The 14,903-nt window shown below is 38.3% G+C and overlaps 1 protein-coding gene across 6 annotated transcripts in view; it reads left to right on the top strand.

The window, feature by feature from the left end:
* Positions 1-14,903, top strand: part of LSAMP (limbic system associated membrane protein) — a 570,870-nt gene that overhangs the window by 336,965 nt on the left and 219,002 nt on the right. The window lies entirely within an intron of this gene.

Below are 14,903 nucleotides of genomic sequence, written 5' to 3'. Positions count from 1 at the left end.
AAAAAAAAAAAAAAAAAAAGTCCTTGGGAGAATGTAATAATTGTTACTAAATGAAATATGATAAAGTATATCAAGTGTATAGGGCCTCTCCCAGTCTTTGAGTCTATTCTCTACAGTCACATTTTCCTTACAACTTGAGACTGAATAGGTCTTCTACATACAGGAGTCCCCCTTATCCTGGGGGATACGTTCCAAGACCTGCAGTGGCCATTTTGAACTGCTGATAGTACCAAACGCTATATACTCTGTTTCTTCCTATACATATATACACTTTATGTCTTCTCTTTGGTATATCTGAATTGTCAGCATCACTACTTTTGGGGCCATTATTAAGTAACATAAGGGTTACTTGCACACAGGTGCTGCGATACCACAACAGTCAATCTAATAACTGAGAACCCCAGGCTACTAAGTGACTAACGGGCAAGTTGCTATATGGCGTGAATGTGCTGGACAAAGGGGTTATTCACATCCAGGTGAGATGGAGTGGGACTGCATGAGATTTTATCATGCTACTCAGAATGGCACACAATTTAAAACCTACGAATTGTTTATTTTGGAATTTTCCATTTAATATTTTCAAATTGTGGATGACTATGAGTCACTGAAACTGCAGAAAGCGAAACCATAGGTAAGGGGGGACTACTGTACGTATTCCTATCTTCTAGAAAGTAAATTACTATATGGTTAAAATTTATTTTTTTTATTGTGATATTTTATTTTTTACTTGAGTATCTCTTATAGTCTAGTGCTTTGGATAATAAAGGCATTAAAAGTTTGTGAAATGAATGAATAAGTTTAAAAAAATTCCTACTGTTTAGAGATCTCATTTCTCAGATTTTGAAACAGCCTATTCTTTAGTACTTGAGTTTTCTTAGCTATTAAAACTTTACTGAGCATTTGCATTACCTCTTTAAAGATGATTTGATGTGTTTGTGTTTTTTTCCAACTTTGTACTTTGATTTGAGAGGAAGGAAAAAAGAATTCACAATCAACTTTTATTTTGCTACCTTTGCAACGCTGCTAGTAAAGAATTATATTGCTAGAAATATTTTGTCAGGAGAGAAGTACAGAGGGGAAAGGAGGGGAGGGAATGAAAGCAGAGGGGAGGGGAGGGATAAAGAGAGAGAAGAGAGAAGAGAAGCAGAGAAAAACCCAAAGAAAGCCTTTCTGTTTTCCCAGTCCCCCCATAGCGAGTAATTATTGGCAGCATTTTCTGCCTGGAGGCTTCGTTATATAACATAAATCACAGAATGCCAGTGCTCAGCCAGGAACGAGGGACTCAGAAAGAACTCCAAAGTGGTTGTGGCAACCCAGCCATTTATTCAGCAGGAGGGCTGCAAGCTCAGTTGGATCAGAGAGGGCTCCTTATGACCCTTCCTGGTGATTCACACAAGCACCTACATGCCAGAGCAACAGGCATTTCATTAGAGGGTTCAGGTGATTTTTCATTCTCTAAAACTGAAATGCAGACAAGTGAGCCAATGGAAATTCAGACACCTAATTAAGAAACTTCATTTACATCTGTTTGGCTACTTGTGTGTGCAAGACCTTTAGGTTATCATAGCTGAGATTTGAATGAAAACTCCTAAGTTAGGAGACACCAGCTCAGCTCATTGACTCTGGTGGAACTATGCTGTGCCTTTCCCTAGGTGAACTCTGGTGTTTGATGTAGGAAATACTGGAGGAAGAAAGACGATACAGCTCATAAAAGTAGAACAAAGGTGATAATTATTTCATTGGCAAGATTCTCAGGAGCTAAATATCTTCCCACAACTGTTCCACTTAGATAAACAAAATTCCAAAGGTGATCTAAAGTATGCAGAGTTGAAGGAACACATATCTTTTCCTAATTGTATTTTTTGTTTTATTTTGTTTTGTTTTTAGCGCCTTCAAAAATGTGAGTGACTGGAAAGAGTTGGGTAAAACAAAAGGTAGTACTTTCTCTGATGCCTTATCTCCATAAGAAAGTAAACATCTTTTAATAAAAATAATTTACCAAGTAATTTACGTCTTTACCAAAGAAGTAAAATAAGTTTTTTAGGTAAATCTAAAACATTTGAAACTTTAGCTAGCCAGGTGCTAAATGAGCTATGGTCTTGTTCAGACATAGAAAATTTAATCTCTGAACACTTATTCTTTGAAGCTGTGCAGCTGTGTTTATATTTAAGCTCATGTTTGTTCTTAACTAGATGGGGAACATGTCATAGCCCTTTATATATTATAGGCATCTGTCATGGTGTCCAGGGCAGAGGAGACCCAAAGCCAGTGTTTGTTGGTAATGATAGAAATAAAACAAATAAACAAATAAAAACCCTTTTACTGATTTATGAACACCATTCATCAGCATTTAGTTTTTTTTCTAGTGGCTAAGAGGCTGAAGACTTGTGTGTGTCTTAGAAACCTGTAAGTCATTAATCTTTAGTAATCTTATCAGGCTTCTTAGTTTCTCTTTCATGTCATAGGGATATAAATTGGGCTCATCCTTTCTCTGAGTATTTAAAATACTAATTCGAACTCTTAAAATAAGTTTTCTTTTTTAACTTTAAATATCATACTTCACAAAGGTAAAGATTCTGAGTATTGAAATATGACCAACAGTCTTAGATTAAGTAAAAGCAATTACAGAATATGGTTATTTTTCTGCATTTCTGATAGAAAAATTAATGTGGTGATTAACATCAAAGAGTGTTAAAAGCAAAAAGGACTTAGGGATCAGCAAGCCCAATGGTTTTAAACTTTTCCCCTCTAAATTTGAAACCACAGAAACCCTTTGGTTGAAAGCTGACATTCAGGCTTAATAGATAAAACAGATATGTTTCGAATTCTCTGGTTTAGAGATCAGGGTGCAAGGGTGTGGAAACCCCACTTTGTTGCTCCTTTCCACAGGCTACCCTTCACTGTGATCCATAAAACATCTGGGGATCGTCGGAGTCTAGTGTGAAACCCATTGCTGTGGCCCCCTCATTTTACAAAGAAGGAAACTAATCAAAGAGCTAGCTTGTTGCAGAATTGAAACTAGAATCCAGACCTTCCTTAATTTACTTCCAAAATGGAGCTGCCTTCATTCCTTTTCTGATTTTAAAAGTAAAATGCATTCACTATAGATATTTTAGCAGACTTTGTCCCTATTAATTCCTAATAGAATGCTCTTCCCACTGTATCATGCCGCCCCATTACAGTTTAGCTGGAATGAATGCCATTCATTTTCAAATACCTGTGTTAACATACGGCATAGAAGGCATAGGTATGCCCTTTGCCCCAAAACAGATTTCTCTTGCAAAATCAACTATATTTTATTTAATACAGCCCATAAATATTTATATGTATTTGTATATGTACACGGGTATGTGTATATATGTGTGTATATGTTTAAACTACAGCCATAATCTTTTAATTTTTTAGAGTGAATAAATCAATGACAAAAACTCATATCAAAATAGGTTAAGTAGAAAGGAAAATATATGGCTCATGTAACTGGAAAACATAGGGGTAGTTTAATTTCAGGCATGGTTGGATTCAGAAGTTCAAATGATGTCATAAGTATTCCATTTCTCTCTGAATCTCTTGGCTATGATTTCTTTTATCTTAACCTTATTCTCAGTCAGTTTTTCTACATATAGTGGAGAAGGTGACTCTGAAGGAGAATAAATCAATCTTTCTGAATTCCTTTCTTTTCTCTCTTTCTCCTCTCCTCTCCTCACCTCTCTCTCTCTGCCCTTCCCTCTACTCAGCGCCCCCACCCCCTTCTCTCTTTCTTTTTCTCCAGCCATTTCAGTCCATGAAAAGACTGACTGGTACTGTTTCAGTCACCTGCCCACTCATAAACCAATCATTCTTTTTAAGAGGATAAGTAAGTTCTCTGATGGGCCAGCTTGAATCAAATGACCAGTGCTATTTTAGTTATATGATAGCCCCACCAAGTGGCTACAGTTCTCTAAAGAAAAGATGCTAGGCAAGATAAAAAGTAAAAGACTTTACTTTACTCTACATGAACTCTACATGAAAATAAATCACGTATGCATGTATCGCTAAAAATGCCAAGAAAAGGTTACATACTGAAGTCGTCTTACTTGTAATCTAGTAACCGGTTGACTGATTTGAGTTTCTTATCTGTTTCTTCTTTGCTTTATTGGTACAAGTGCCAATAAGCAAAGAAAGCAATGTTCAGAGTGAGAGTTCTCAGGAACCAGTGAATCTACAGCATCCACAAATAAAATCATTAACCTGTCAATGGATCTTGACTTTCAGAGGAAATGTATTCAGAAGAGGTCTCAGCAGGTGTTGCAGCGAGGGTCAGGCTATAGTACAAATGGTGTGTGCTAACTTTATAAAGGTGACATCCAGAATTTTTTATAGCTCAATTTTATTATGCATTTATTTATATGGCACATCAGGCTATCACTCTATCATTCACTTTATGAATGCCATATTTGGCGTACTGCTCCATACATAGTGGTTTCTCACTAAAGATTTGTTTAATGAATCCACAAATCAATGACCAAAAACTTTTCAGGGGATGGTGTATCTAGATCTCTAATGCCTTGGTGAAGATTTGTTTCTTGGTTACCTTTCTTCCCATAACAGAATAGAAAAGTCTGTTGTAAGCATTTGGGGTCTCTGGTGGATGAAGGAAATATTAACGAAGCAAAGAAAATATGAAAATGAGAGCTGAAAGCAACTTTTGTAGAGTTGTTTCTTTGAACTTGAGGATAACTTTCTTATAAAAAATAATTTTTTATGCTCAGAGAGTTAAACTATTCTTCCCCTAAGAATGTTTCTGACTAATATTATTGTATAATATTTTGAGCTCTCTATCTCCTATTACTAATAAGTATAGTCTATGGCCATGCTACCCTGAACAAGCCTCATCCTGTGCAATCTCGGAAGCTAAGCAGGGTCAGGCCTGGTTAGTACTTGGATGGGAGACCACCTAGGAAGACTAGTGCTGTTGGTGTAAAAAATAAAAAATAAGGGATTGTAAGCTGATAAGGTCCTTGCAATCTGTAAGGTCAACCAAGGGTTGCCTCTCCTAAAAAAATAAATAATAATAATAATAATAAAAAAATAATAAGTACAATTCTGATGTATCAGGGTTTGGTCAGTTTATCTATTGGAATCATACTTTTTTGTGAACTGATGAACTCTGTACCAGATTTCATTTTAGTTCAAACTAGTTCAACATGTGTAATTGGTCATGAAAGAAAATGGACAAGAAAGTAGATGATTCAATTCGATTCATCTCCAGTATGAGAAAGATGGCCTAATGACTATCATTCAGTCAAGGAGACCATCTTTGTGTTAATATGCAAAACATTATACTATTATTACATAACAATTCTATCCCCTAGTTTATACTCTTTCTTGTGGAAGATATGCATGCCAGAGATGAAAATAAATAAATAAAATCAGTACGAGAGCTAAGTATCTTTCTTTGTAATTATGTAATACAAAATATTATTTTATATAAGGCAAGTAAGTAAGTCTCCAGGCTTAATGTAGCTGCTGCCTTAATAGCTCTGTTAAATCAGAAAAGCTGTGAGGAAAAAACAAAAACAAAAACAAAAACAGGCCCCTTTCCCTCTTTTGCTCAGTTGTAACGTTATAGTCCAACTGCAAACTCTTTGAAAATAGTGATGATGTAAGAACAGGCATAATTTTCAGAACCTACATGGAATTTGCAACCTTAGCTCAAAAAACCCTGTCTTTACATGTAGACTAAGCAGATTTGCTATATAAGTGACTTAAAAAGGAAGCACATGGGACTCGCTGTCACTTTTCTCTAATAACTCTTTACTCCCTCCACACACATTTGAAAAGTGACAACTATGACTGATCCTATAATAGCTCCCAGGGTGAGCCAGGACTGAGAAAGATGGTCTGCAATGAGCTCCAGGGAGCCTTAGCCCTCCCCTTTAGGTTACCTGTGAGCTGAAGGCCCTGCCAAATGTAATCATTCCCATATTTTTGTGTGCGAGGTAAATCAGTGTCTCCCAAAGGTTAGGGAAAGGGGCCTCAACTTTGGCTTCTAGAGAGCACTTGCCAACATCATTCTAAATAGATTCCTCATGTCATCATGTGTATCTCTAACCATTCAACTACCAAATAAGATAAGTAAACACAATTTTTAAACCTCTCTGACAGAAATGATCACAAGTCAGAAGTCACTATACTTATTTCCAGATTATGCTTGTTTACTCCTGACTGTAGGCCATGTGTCATCATCACTGTATCCCTAGTATAGCACAGTGCATAACAAATAGCACATAGTCAATAACTTCCATTAGTTTTTAACTTTATTGAAAAGCACTTTCAGGTATGTAATCTCATCCCACAACATCTTTTAGCATACTTAGAGCTAATACATATTTTTTTTGATACTTGAGTAACACACAGGATAATCGAGGCATGATAATGTTCATTAGTCTGGTTCTAATCATATAGCAAATCAGAGACAGTTATGGTGTTTCTCTGAATCCAAAACCAAGAATAGTTGTCTGTACTCATATTTCAGAATATATTTTCATATATCCAGAGCATGGGAAATGTAACAGAGAATAAGAACAAAAAAATCCTAAACCTTTCAAAGCCTCAAGCCCTGGAAAGGAATCCCCCAAACTCAGGGCACTATTGTCTTGAGATCTCGCAATAGATCATGACCACATGGTAATAAGCATGACTATAAATATCAGAATATTTGCTGCTAAACTTTCAGGCAAAGGCAGAAGAATGATTTCAGTTTTCCAAATGTTTAATTCGCTTTTCTGCAAAATTTAATTTTCTACTTTTTCCTGTACATTAAGTGAATGTACTCTTTTATATTCTTGTTAAACCTTTATTCAGTGTTGATCAGAAGTATAAATGCAAAATAGTTTGAATATGTAGGTGAGGCAAGAAAGTTCTAATTGAAGCCTTTTCTTCTTGGACTATTTTTATTCACCTCTGAGAAACTGAATAGGACCAGTTTCACTGGCTGAAATCTAGGACATGTCTTTAGGAGTCCATGCTTGGAGTGTCACACTCCACCCTCTCCTTTTGTGCTTTATCCCTGAGCTAAGTATGTCTGTATACAGGCAGAAAAAATGCCTCCACTCCGACTATGTTTACATCCTAATCCTAGAACCTATGATATGTTATCTTACATGGCAGAAAGGATTGGGTGATATGATTGAGTTTGAGATGAGTTTATCCTGGATTCCAAGAGTCCTATTAAATGAGCCAGAGAAGTAGATTTGATGATGAAAGCAGAGTGTAAGAGTCACAGATTTGACTATGCTAAGCTGCTGGCATTGGAAATGGAATGGGCAGGAGTCGAGGAATGTGCAGCCTCTAGAAGCTAGAAAAGGCAAGGAACAGATTCTTCCCAGACCCTCCAGAAGGGCGACAACCTTGCCAACACCTTGATTTTAGCCCAGGAAAACCCATTTTGGACTTCAGACTTTTAAAACTTAACATAGTATATTTGTACTGCCACCAAGTCTTTGGTACTTTGTTATAGCAGCAGTGGAAAACTAACACAATGTTCAAAAATGAAACACAAAGTGTATAGGACTGAAATAAAAGCGGATTTGCCAGTTGCCTTTAATCCAAAACCCTTTGATTCACCTCCTTAGTCGAGCTGCCTTTCAAAAACATGCTAGCGTCTATTACTCTTCTATGAAAAACACTTGAATGACTACATTACCTCCTGAATAAAGTACCACACTTTAGCCTGGCATTCATCTTTCCCATGAATTTCCTATAACTTTACATTCCATCTATGTCTCTTGTTGCATTTACTTACATTCTCCACTTTCAGTCCTATCAAATGACATCAATCCCTGAAAAACACGAACTTCACCACTTTTGAAACATTGTACAGTGTGTTCTTCAGCCTAGGATTTCCTCTTTACCCCTTCGATATAACATCCCTATTCATCTTAAATACTGCATTTTCAAAGAGACTTTTCCAGCATCCATAAATGATTTCTCCTTCTTCAAAATGTTTTTAGTATGTTTTTATTCCACAGTGTCGCCCATTTCATTGTGCTATGGTTGTCTATATGCCTGTCTCATTCTCTGGATTGTAAGAACACTGAGGATAGGAGAAAATCATGAGTAAATTGCCTGGTTTTTTCCCCCACAAAGTACCTTGAGATAAGAACTCAGTAACCATGATCTGACTGAATTGAACACCTGGCCTTTGCAGTCAGGGCTGCAGATCTAGGCCTGGGATATATAGTTCTCAGATATATGGAGATCAATACTTGAAGTTGAGAATAAAGAATTTTTACTTTTGGTGACAGTGAGCAACTAACAATGGGCAATGCCACAGGCTTCAGGGCGAATGTCCTCCTTTCCTCTCCACTAACTCAGATCCAGGCTGACTTGTGAATAGAAATACTTTACCTTGATCTTATTTTCAGTCTTTTCACTCTACATTCCACTCTCCTTCCTTTAATAAAACCAGGTTTTGCTTCAGAACTGGTTGATTCTCTCCACCAGGTTAGAGAGACCAAAGAGCATGTACAATCCCGTCCCATCCAGCTAAGCAATGAGATGTGAAATAGTTTCAGGATCACGTGAGCCCCTCGAATGACATCACACTGACTTGTTTGCTACCAGAATGCATGAATGCAGCCCTCTCTGAAAGCAGTATCCTAGGTAATGGGGCCCAAATGCCTGCGAACTACTAGCTAGCAGGTGCATAATTTCTTCTTACTGGGAAGTTAAACACTACAACTCTTTTGCAGAACGTCTTATCTTGTTGCCTCATCATTCTTTAACTGTGAACTTCTTGGACTCACTGGTACAGTGTCCATCAACCAGAGACCTAGAGCCATAAAGCCAGCCAGGAGTTTTCTGTACAAGATCTTGGGAGGAAGCAATTCTTATAATAAAGTTTGCAGGAAATGTAAATTCCATATGATTCTCTCCTTAATTTAAAATAAGTTCTTCTTTGTGAAAGCTATAACTCAAGACGTTCAATGGAACAAGAGAGAAATAAAACAAAAGCCACGTATAATGTTTCTGTATTTTCCTCTGAGTTATTTTTTTCTCTCTATTCTTCCTCTTCTTTGTCTTCTTTTTTCATCCTTCCTCTTTCTCTCCTTTCTCTGTATTTGCATGCACAGATTTTGTTCACAATCATAAGCTATATATCAGAGAATCCTTGTGAAGCATCCATTGTTAACCTGCTGCCCCTGTCCTGAAGTACCTGGATCACTGACTAGCCCGGAGTGGCAACTCTTCAGCTCATGGCTCTTCTCTCTGTCAGTCTATTTTCTTTTTTAAACCCCACCTTCCTGTTTTCTTTATCTCACTTTATATCTTAGTATTTCTTGTTTTTTCTGTGCTTTGCTCAACATTTAAAGAATAACTGGGTGCAGGGAAGTTCTGAAGCAGTTGGCGGTAGGATGACAGCTGTTCCACTTATATTCCCCCAGGGAGCAATTCTGCTCCATCAGGAGAGGAAAATTGAATCACCCCCTTCCCCAGCTCCCTGCACCATTTCAGTGATCTGTACTTGCCAGTGCCTCTCAGCTGGTAGCTCTCACATGGTTAGGGCCTTCATCCCAATTCTGTGTGGGCATCCAAACTAGAAGTGACATTTCTGTGTCTCTGCTGGCAGTCAAAGGTGGTCAAGAAGCCATCACTCATAACTCTGTGAAGAAGAGGCTGGGATTCTTTGCTGAAGGCCAGTGGGAAAGATGGTGAGGATAGTGGCTTTGGGGAAGAGACTGTCCTTTGAATTTTCATTTCCTCTTCCAAGTAAAGATTGTTGGCGATGAAAGGTGATCTTCATTTGGAAAAAAAAAAAATTTAAAAAGGATTCTCAAGCAAAATTTAATCATTTGAAGGGGAAAACGCTACTGCCTTTCCCAGCAAGTTCTGCATTTTCAAAGGGAGTTTTGTGCTGCAAGAAGCAGCTTTTGGAAGTCATCTCAGGAAAAGATCCTCTTTTTTTGCCTCACTAATCATCCCTTTTGTGCTGTCTGGGTCCAGTGACGAGTCACATGGAACCTGCAGGAAAGCTATTTTAAACCCTCGTTTTTCGTGCCAAATGTATAGGAGGCTGAAACCTGACAAGGGAGGTCACCGTCATTCACCTCACTGCTCCTGGGCCAGCCTTGATGACTCACAGCCCTTAGCTGTGCCAGGTGCCAAAGCTCTTTTATTTATTTATTTTTAATTGCAGATTCTGTACCTCTGGAGGAGAAAATGATTCTCCCAAATATGTCTCTCCCTGCTACTGCCATCAGGTTTCTGCTGGAGACAATCATGGAAGAAGATTTTATTATATTACCATTTCTGCTACTTGTTATTATTTAACACATTCTTGAAATTTCTGGAATCCTTGTTTGGAGTCATGTTGTAATTCTGGACTTCAGTGTGTCCTGTACTGTGTCCTTCTAAGGCACAATTTATCTTTCATGAGATGTCGTTGATCACATTGCAGATACAAATAAATTTTATGACTGTTGGAAAAAAAGGAGAGCATTTCATAGCAACTCATATTTTGGATCTTTTAAACAAGAAGTCGTTTAGAAGTAACTGGGAAATATTCCCTTGGCCTGGAAAGAGCAAAGCTGACTCCAAACCTTTTATTTTGCTATTAAAACCTTGGCTAGAAAGCATGCTTTAGTGGGTGAATGTGAGTCAAATTATAATGGCCAATATCTGGCATGGGAAATTCATCTGGTTTTCTGGTGCTTTTCTAAGCCAAACTGCCCATCTCTGACCTTGGAGCTTAGTGGGGGGGGTTTTCCCCTCCTAATTTCCCCAAGGACCATATTCAAGCTTCAAAATAAAGGTAACTCTGAGTTATAGGGCTTTGTCAGTCAGGGCCCCTGTAGGAAACAGATTGGCACACTTAAAATGGATAATTTCAAAGGAGTTTAATAGAGAATTTTTAAAAATATTTAGGCAAGAGGTAGGGAGTAAGAAAATCAGGAGGGACCGTACTACCCTGGGGTTAGTAACCTCAGGAAGCTATCACCTCTAGGTCTGAAGAGAGAGGGTAGTGGGAAGGAGCAGTTGCTGGAAGCCAGAAAAAGAGAGAGAACTGTGTATGGAGAGCCTCTGACAAGAGCTGGGAGGCATAGTGGAAGACTGCAGTGCGAGAACCAGGGCAATGAATGCCTAGACCACAATCTACTCGTCCTTCAAATCTCTCGGCAGTGTCCCTCACTGGCCCATCCCAACTGGAATCCAGAGGCAAAGATGCCGTTGACATAATTCATGTGGTCAGCATTCCAGACATAGAGCAGGAGGAATCTGGGATGGAAGGCAGTGTACAAATGGAAGATTTCCAACAGAAAAATAATTCCTGGGCTGTGTGGACTCCTTTATTTTTTCTTTAAAGTGACACATTTTCTATTAAGTGGGGTAAGTGAACAGGACCTAGATTTTTCCTCAGATAAAAACAGTATATATTAACTAACTCTACCTTGCTGTATATTTTGGTTTAGCATCTGATGTTAGTTAAAATATACATGCAATAGACTATAAAGTGAAAACACTGGCATTTGTATCTAATTTCCGACAGCTGATTATCGATATGAAAAATGCATTTTTAGTCATTTAGAATTATCCATCTTCAGAAAAAAAAAAAAATTGGTAAATGGTTAATTGATCCAAGAAAAGATTTGGTAAGTACCTGAATTAGCTAGAGGACCCTAGTGTCCAATCAACAAAAGGAAAAAAAATAATAATAGCTTTATGAGTAGTCAACAAAGGTGGTTATATAAATGACCACCCTATTATAACCTCTACTGCAACTTCTTCACACACTCACAAAACTAAAAGACAGAGTTTAAAGGCAAATACCTTTTCGTTGGGAGAGGGTGGAGGAGAGAGGTGGCAGATGCCACTGATACCTTGCTATAAATTACTGGAATGTTTCAAATACATTTTTTCCAGTCAGGGAGAAGAATAGAACACTTAGAGACATAGAGAAGATGAACTGCCTACTTCGTGGTTTTGCTACAGGCTGGCCCTGAATCTAGCTTTACTGTCCATAAATTCTACTAACAGCCTCTTATATAGCCAAAAACTGCTTCCAAATTACTAACACTGATGCCTTCTGATTCTGTTTGGCAGAAAGCAGAGATAGCGAAGCCTGATCAATCCCATTAAAGCTAGGACAGATGGACACCCCTGGCTTCAAGCTCCAGTAGGGCACTGCAGTCTTCTATAATGCGGACACTGTATTTATTGTCTCTTAATCACCATCTGAGAATGAACCAAGAGGAGATTCTGTGCTCAACTGAACTTCTGTAGCATCAGCTCCCATAAGAGTTGCAGCAGCAAACCTCACCTCATCCATTTCTGTACTGCCTTTCACCAATTCTTTTCAGTAGTGTCTTGATCCTCTTTATTTTTCATTCCTGTGTCTTCTCTGCATCGTATTTCATTTTGTCTCATATCGTAATAGAAAAAAGAAACAGAAAGTGATTACACGGTGAAAAGAGTTGTGGCCTTGAAACCAGAATGCTTGTTTGATTTTGGTACTTCAGCTGCATATCTGTGACTTGGATGAATGATATCATTTCATTAAACCTCAGTTCCTAACCTTTTAAAATGGGGATGATAATACCTTGTCTAAAATAGCATAAAAGGACTTGACATAATGCCCAGTATATAATGAGTGCTAAATAAATACTTCAATTTGATTTGCTCCTTTCCTATCATTGAGGTAGTGTGAAAGCAAAAGCAACTCACAGGAAAGACTGTTGTTATACACACACACACACACACACACATATGTGTGTATGTATATACACATATATATATTTATCTACTCACAGTGTAAGTTATGTGACTCAATTTCTAGTGCATTTCTTCTGGTGGACAGCCCATTGCCAAGTTACACTATTCAAAAATATGCTTTTATGGGTAATTTATGCATTATCTTTTGTCACCCCACTTCAATTTAGTGACAATCCAGGGAATTTTGTTTGGTGAATCTTTATTTGCCATCTTGTGTAAGAAATGTAAGAAATATGACAAAGTTTTTCAAGATGGCTACATTAGTCAACTCTATCAAGAGAAGGATACCTGGTCATTCAGAAGTCTTATCATCGATCCTCTTCTCTTACAGTGAGTCACTCCACCATCTGCTACCGAGACAGTTATATCCAGTAGCAAAGCTTATTTATAAATTCATCCCTTTGACGAATATTTATTAAGGTCCTATCATATGTCAAGTGCTGTGCCAGATTTTGGAAATTCAAAGATGACTAATAATATAGCCTTGCCATCAAGGGCTAAATATGTATGGATGCCAAGCGAAGAAGAGAAGAAAGTCGAAGAGAAGAAAAAATAGAAAAGCAAACAAAAAATTGTATATGATAAAATCTATGGAAGTGTGAGCAAAGTCCAGTTGTTATACAGAGAGAATAAATCTTTCCCTGGAATATGAGAAAGATTTCACTGAGGAGGAGATGGGGGGCAGAGCTTTGAAGGATAAGCCAGAGTTGTCAGGTAGTCAAAAGTAACAGAGACATTTAGGTGTGGAATTGGCTGGGATGTTCAGGAAATAGCAAGTAGTCTGTTTTGAATGGAGTAAGAGGAACATGGAGAAAAACTTGGGGAGATGAAGCTGGAATAATCAGTTGACACAGAATATGATGGGCTTTGAACACCCCGAGAAGTTATGTTTGATTCTACCTTGCAGACTAAGATAAATAAGGATTTCAGAGAGGAGTGAAATAATTGGGGGCATAGTTGTAAAAGATGCCAAAAACAGTGAGGGAAAGATCGAGTCTATATCACCGATAGAAACGTCTGCCTATATGTGGGATTTTTCTGTTTCGGACTGAGATTCAGCCATTTTTTTTCTTTAGCTTATTTACAATGCATAACATTGTACTGCTTCTGAAAGAGGATCACAATCTTTTAAATATATTTGTTGGGAGAGTAGTCGTCAGTATAGACTAGCTCATGGAAGATTTCCTTGAGGGCATCAGATTTTGACTTGCTCAACTGCAAAACATGTCCCAAAGGATGAGAACTGCATTCTGGCATCAGTTAAACATCCAAGAACAGTTGCATGAAAAGAATAAATAAAACAGGACTTACTTCTTAACCCTTTGCAAGGGGAGATGATTTGGACAACTCTGACCTTACCAGCATTTTATCACCTGCCTGATTGGTGTGTGAGTGAGCCCTGGAATCATCACTGCATGCTAGTGTCTGAAATACAAGAATAAATGAGATCTGGGGAGAAGAGGCATTGGCAGTGTTTGTTTTTATGTCATGTGTGTCTTGGCTCTGTTGATGTCTGGAGTACCTTTGCTTTGCCCTTGGAAATTTAGAGAACACTTATTATTTGGGGAAACCCAAGAAAGGATCAGACTATTATGCACAACTGCCATGGCTTCCCAGCCATTAGCATTTTCTTTCAGGGTTGCTAAAGCAGAAGTCTGACATTGCTGGGGTGCTGGCTGACTCTATCTGTTCTCATTCCTTCGTCTGCTTCAGTCTCCTAAACCAGGGCCTTTGAGCTCTGCTCCCCATCTAATCTGTGCCTCCCTACCTAACGACATCCGCTAATGTGTGCTAACAGATGTCTGAGGGAAAATTAGCTGTGGTGTCCAAATCAATTAGACCGGAGTTGCTGTGCAGGAACAATTGCTCTGTAAGCTGTGTGGGCTGCATTTTTTTTTTTTTCCGTTTCTTTTTTTCCAAAGGTAAAGTCCGGTAGCCCAAGCTGAGCTTCCCTGCTCCATATTTTCCACTTCCAGGCAGTCTACCTCACTACTTAATGGGTTCTGATTGGCCCAACAGATGGAGACGCATCTACCAGGTGCAGGCTCCCGGCAACCAAGTTAAGAACAGGAGGACTGCATTTGCCCCAAAGGCAAAGCAGCCCAGAATAAGAGTCATGCCAGCTTCAAAAATACAGCTCTTTTGTGTCTTTT

The sequence above is a fragment of the Pteropus medius genome, unplaced genomic scaffold (assembly GCF_902729225.1).
Source record: "Pteropus medius unplaced genomic scaffold, Ma_sr-lr_union100, whole genome shotgun sequence".
NCBI classification, from domain to species: domain Eukaryota; kingdom Metazoa; phylum Chordata; class Mammalia; order Chiroptera; family Pteropodidae; genus Pteropus; species Pteropus medius.
This window is presented reverse-complemented; position numbering and strand designations above follow the sequence as displayed.